At 40.3% G+C, this 5,326-nt stretch overlaps 1 pseudogene; it reads left to right on the plus strand.

Moving 5' to 3' along the window:
* The first annotated feature begins 465 nt into the window (after positions 1 to 465).
* Positions 466 to 589, plus strand: Gm23271 (annotated as a pseudogene).
* Positions 590 to 5,326: the final 4,737 nt, after the last annotated feature.

Raw genomic sequence — 5,326 nt, forward strand, 5'->3', positions numbered from 1 at the left:
ATCTTTACTCTTAATTTTTCTAATTTTATGATTTTTGAGACAAGAACTTGTTTGAACCTAAGGCTTTTTCTAAAGTCCAAAGATGATTTAATCTTGAAATGGTTTTGCTTTAGACTTCCTACCACTTGATATATGGGCTAGCACACAGGATTACACACAGTGTTTAATACGTTTGACTCAGTATATTAAACAATTGAGAAAACATGGTGTTCATAAATTGAACCACACATACTAATATTTGATTGTAAATGCTTTGAGAACAAAAAATTAAGCCAATTAAAACTGGAAAGTGATCGAATAACTGGAAATCTCATTTGCTATATCTGAGGTATTAAAACATATCTACAGTATATTTGTTACTGAATAACTAATACCACAGGTTCAGTAAGTAGCTGTATTCTAACCCATTTTAAATATAACGTCTGTGTCTAGTAATCTCCGTGAAAGGAATAAAACTAAAAATATTCTGCCCCTAGAGATGTTGCAGATGTTGCTGCTGTGTCACATGTGATTCAGTAAGTGGCAGAGAGGAGAGACTATGTGTAGGCTCTGTGTTCAGACTACGAACATCTGAATGATTAGTACCATTCTCTAAAATGTGACCCTGAGACAACCACCATCTCAGTGCCAAGGTACCCATAGAGGAAGGTAGCCTGAGACAACCACCAGTCCAACACCACATAGGCCCTGACAGGCTCCCAGGGAGTGGAGTGTGCTAGAGACTAAAAGAACCCCACCCACCTAAGACTACAGGCCTTGAGAAGAAATGAGCCCAAGACAGACAACCCTCATGAGTGGCCTCTTGGATGGGCCTGGGTAAGGAGTGATCCCAAGACAAATACAAGCCTGGTGCCATGAGACCCAGACAGGGAGATAGACTGAGATGACAATCAGTTCAGTGTTGGAAGGGCCTCATGGTGCAGACCATGCCCAAGGTGACCCAAGTCACTCAGAGACCCCGGGTACCACTAAGTGCAGCAAGTAAGTGGTGGAGAAATGGAAAGAGAAACAGAAGGTTGTGGGCTAAAGGAAGAATGAGAAAACTGGTGGATAGTAAGCAACAGGCTGTTGTGAGTAGCCAAAGTTGGTGATTTCACCTGGGACCATGGTGAGGTCCTTTTCTGTGCTGGCATTGGGGGGCAATGTCTGAATCTGTGACGATGAAGCATCACACATTCATGGTCTGGGTTTCCCCTCCCAGAGATATGCTGATGTGTGTGGGCTGTGCAGAACTGGCCCTACCTGTCACCTGGGCATCCTGGGAGAGCTGGCCTGGGGTCATAAGAGCAGAAGAGCAGACCCAAGGCTAGTCAGCTGCAGTACTTGGGATAGCAGACCCAGCACATTATGGGAGTTGCAGGTGAGCCTGTACTGAAGATATCAGTGTGAGAGTGCACCCCTGACATTCATTTCCCATGCAATGGTGTAGATGAGGGAGAAATATCTTCCTCCCACATCCCCTCTTATAACCTGTGACAGGGGCTGGGGTCATGAATGCAGGAGAGCTGTCCCTAGACAGCTGTAGCCCTAAAGAGAGCAGGCCCCAGACCTTGCCTGGACAGCATAGTCCAGTTGGCACGGATTGGGGGGTTTCAGGTGAGCCAGAAGTGAGAGTCTGAGCATGAGAGAGTCAACTCTTTCTCTTTCCTGCTGTTTGGTGGTGTTGGTGAAACAGAATGATCTTCATCCCCATCTTTGGCTCTCCCCACGAGCAGTAGGTGGGAGAGCTGGCCCTGATGGAGTCATAAGATGAGAAGAGCTGGTTCTGCCACGCACCTGTAATAGCACTTGGGAAAGCAGTTCCTGCACCTCACCTAGGCAGCATAGTAGAGCTGGCCCTGGATATGGGGATGGAGAGTGGGTCAGCACTGGGGTGTGAGAGTGGGAGAGCCAGGTCTTCCTCTTGTCTCCTGTGTGGCAGCATGGGCAAAGGAGGAATGCCCTCACCCTAGCCCCTTGCCACCTACAGCAAGTAAGAGAGCTGACACAACCCCTCACATGCTGCAACACTTGGATGAGGAGACACTTCATTTAACCTGGGCAGCACAATACAGCTGGCCCTAGACATGGGAGTTACAGGTGAGCTGGCCCCAAGGGCTTGAGTACATGAAAGCCAGTCATGCCTCTTGTCTGCTGAGTAGTGAAGTAGAAAAGGGAGAGTTGCTTGCCTCTCCTTCCACCCCTCACTCCTTGCCACCTATGGCAGGTGGAAGATTTGCCCCATCATACTTCTACCTGATGAGAGAGGGAGAACTAGATATGTCCATCACTGGCTGCAACACTTGGGAGACTGGAGCCTGCACCTTGAATGAGCATCAGGGTAGATATGGCCCTGGTCATAAGAATTGCCAGGGAACCTGTCCCAAGGGATTTAGAGCAGGAGAGCAGGGGAGTGACCAACTCATATACTTCTCAGACTTTGAATTGGTCCACCTCAACATCTAAACCCTATGAACTGCTGGAGTGAACAAAGGGGCTGGTCCTGCAAATCTAAAACTGCAGGAGCTTCATGACACAGGGCAACAACAGGTTATCTGAGAAGAGCTCCAGTAGTTCAAGTATAGATACAGTAACAAAAGCCAGAGGCTTAACACAAGATTAATGGGCCATTGCAAAGAACATTTGCAAGCAAAAAAGAGTGGACAAAATGGTGTACTGTGGGACACACTAAAAAATTTTCACAAGAATTTTTTTGTCAGTTGGGGAGAAGTTACAAGGGTAAAGAATGGTGATAAAGTGAAGGGGGAGATGTGCAGGATTGGGATGCACAATATCAAATTCACAAAGAATCAATGATAAGCTAACCAAAATACATTTAACATAAGATATTTTAAGCTAAAAATGACTCAATAAATGCCTTCACCATAAAGCCAATAAAGATTTTATTCATAGCTTTGATTTCACTATTTCCCAGTATGTAGGATTTATTATAACAAGTGTTATAATTGTTTTATTTAGTCACCATCATACTACAATTGATCTTTTATGATTCATACATTTACAGAAAAGTATGGATTAGTTAAATAGCTTATATCAGTAATTATCAGGGTCCATACTTTTTCTAGAATCTTTATAGATTAATGAGCTGAACTCTTTAATCAAGTGCTTCATTAAGATCTAAAGGGAAACTAAAGCAGAAATTTCAAGTAAGTATTGAAATGATGTAGCAATGATGCACTACTTTAAATCTGCCTTAATAGTCTACGGATGTTTCTCAATGGGAGAGCTTATGCTTGGCATTGAAGACTTCCTCAAATTGATTTTGAGCACTGAAGACAAAACACAGCAACAATAAATTACCTTTACAAAGTGATTTGGGGAACTCTCAGGATAGATAATAGCTTAGATATTTTGCTTCATTCCATCCTAAGGAAATGATAATATAATAACAAATACTGGGAATAGAATCTATATAAAGTTACCATTAAGGATGGAGAAACAATGAGAAAAGAAAGCAACACAATAGATTTCCCTTAAGATAGGAAGGTTACTAGAAGATGGAGTCAATATTGACTAAAGCACAGAAATACAGTCCCTAAAGAGAACAGCATGCCTCTCTGAAATGCCAAGTCTCTAAGGAACAGAAGACAAATCACAGTCTAGGATGTATGTGATCACTTCAAGTCTTTTTTGTATCTTGTTCTTTGAGAAGAGATTGAGAAAGCTTTTACCTTGACATAACCAAGTATATCATGCTAGTAAGCTACACAAACCTCATGTCTCATCTGGTGGTAAGTGAGATAAAAAGAATACAGCACTTAAAGGATTAAAGGGTATAATGCTGAATTGTGACAAGTTAAACAAGATCAAAGGAAATATGAAAATTAGTTTTGTGTTATGTCTTCTTTGAATCAAATGTTCAATCCCCTCAGAGACTGAGTTAACACAGCAAGAATAAAGGAATGATGGGGTACATGGTAATTCCTCTATGCTGATGTCCTCATTTCTCTTTAAAATCTTTAGATATGATATATAAAATGACAAATATGAGTTAAGTTTTTGGCCCATTTGTCAATTGCAAAATTCTCTAACAAGGTGGTTCACATGTCTTCTTCATTCTGAGGAATATACACTCAGGTACTGATACGATAATATTTTATTTGTTCAATAAAACATACACCATTTTTTTCTTTCTTCTTTTGTTTTTCTTTTTGGTTTTTGTTTTTTTTTTGTTTGTTTGTTTTAGTTTTGGTTTTGGTTTGGTTTTTTGTTTTTTGTTTTTTGTGGGTTTTTTTTGTTTTTGGGGTGGGTTGTTTGTTTGTTTGTTGTTGTTTTGTTTTTTGTTTTGTTTTTTTCAGGACAGGGTTTCTCTGTGTAGCCCTGGTTGTCCTGGAACTCACTCTGTCGACCAGGCTGGCCTCAAACTCAGAAATCTGCCTGTGTCTGCCTCCCAAGTGCTGGTATTAAAGGTATGTGCTACCAGGCTAAAGTATGTTTAACATTTGAATGATTTTGCAAATTTATCTGGTAGCTCTATGCTTTTGAAAATTATGAGCCACAGCAGCCAATATACTACATTCTGTTTATATATATAACTGTTTTCCTTGCACATATTAAAGATATGACACAGTGATTTCCTTTAGTAACTTGGACATTATCCTGTGGCTGGTTTGACATTGAAGTGAAGTCCTAGGATTTCAGGAGTATCCGTTAATTTAATATCATGCAATTCTAAAAATCAAATGAAATTCACAGAAGAATGTCCTGGAGAAGATTGCATGAGGTATTAAAAGTTTCAGGAGACACAGTGATACAATGTCACAGTCAATAAATGTTCATCCTAAGTGTCATCTCTCAGATATGTATTGATTGTTTTCCTATAGCAAGCACAGGTTTCTAGTCACTCAGGGAATCTGGATAAATTTAAATTTTGATTAGATTTGAAAAAATATTTTGGTCCTGAAGCCATAACAGTTGTAGCTAGATGAGGTTAGCTCTAGGTTGGAAATGGTTCTCCACATATCAGGCCAGGGCTGAAGCAATGACAAAAAGGAGACGAAGGATGGAATTCTCTGCTTGTCCTGTCTTCTTCTATTTGATATCTGAGCACTTATGCCAGCAAGTGAAAGCAACAGTCATAGCTTTTTAGATTGTTGGTGAATTATTTTACTCTATTTATTAAGCCTTTAATGCAGTAATATGGGAAAATATTTCTCTTTGTCATGATAGTATGAATGGCAAATTCTGTGAGTTCAGTTGGTAACTGTAATGCCTTTACAGATTCTACTTCTCTAACATGAGAGAAACTATGCTAGTAATTTCATGTGCCCTTATAATTGTCACAGTTATTTTTCTATTGTTGATTCACAGATTATTTTAACGAAGA

The sequence above is a fragment of the Mus musculus genome, chromosome 9 (genome assembly GCF_000001635.26).
Source record: "Mus musculus strain C57BL/6J chromosome 9, GRCm38.p6 C57BL/6J".
In the NCBI taxonomy this organism is placed as follows: domain Eukaryota; kingdom Metazoa; phylum Chordata; class Mammalia; order Rodentia; family Muridae; genus Mus; species Mus musculus.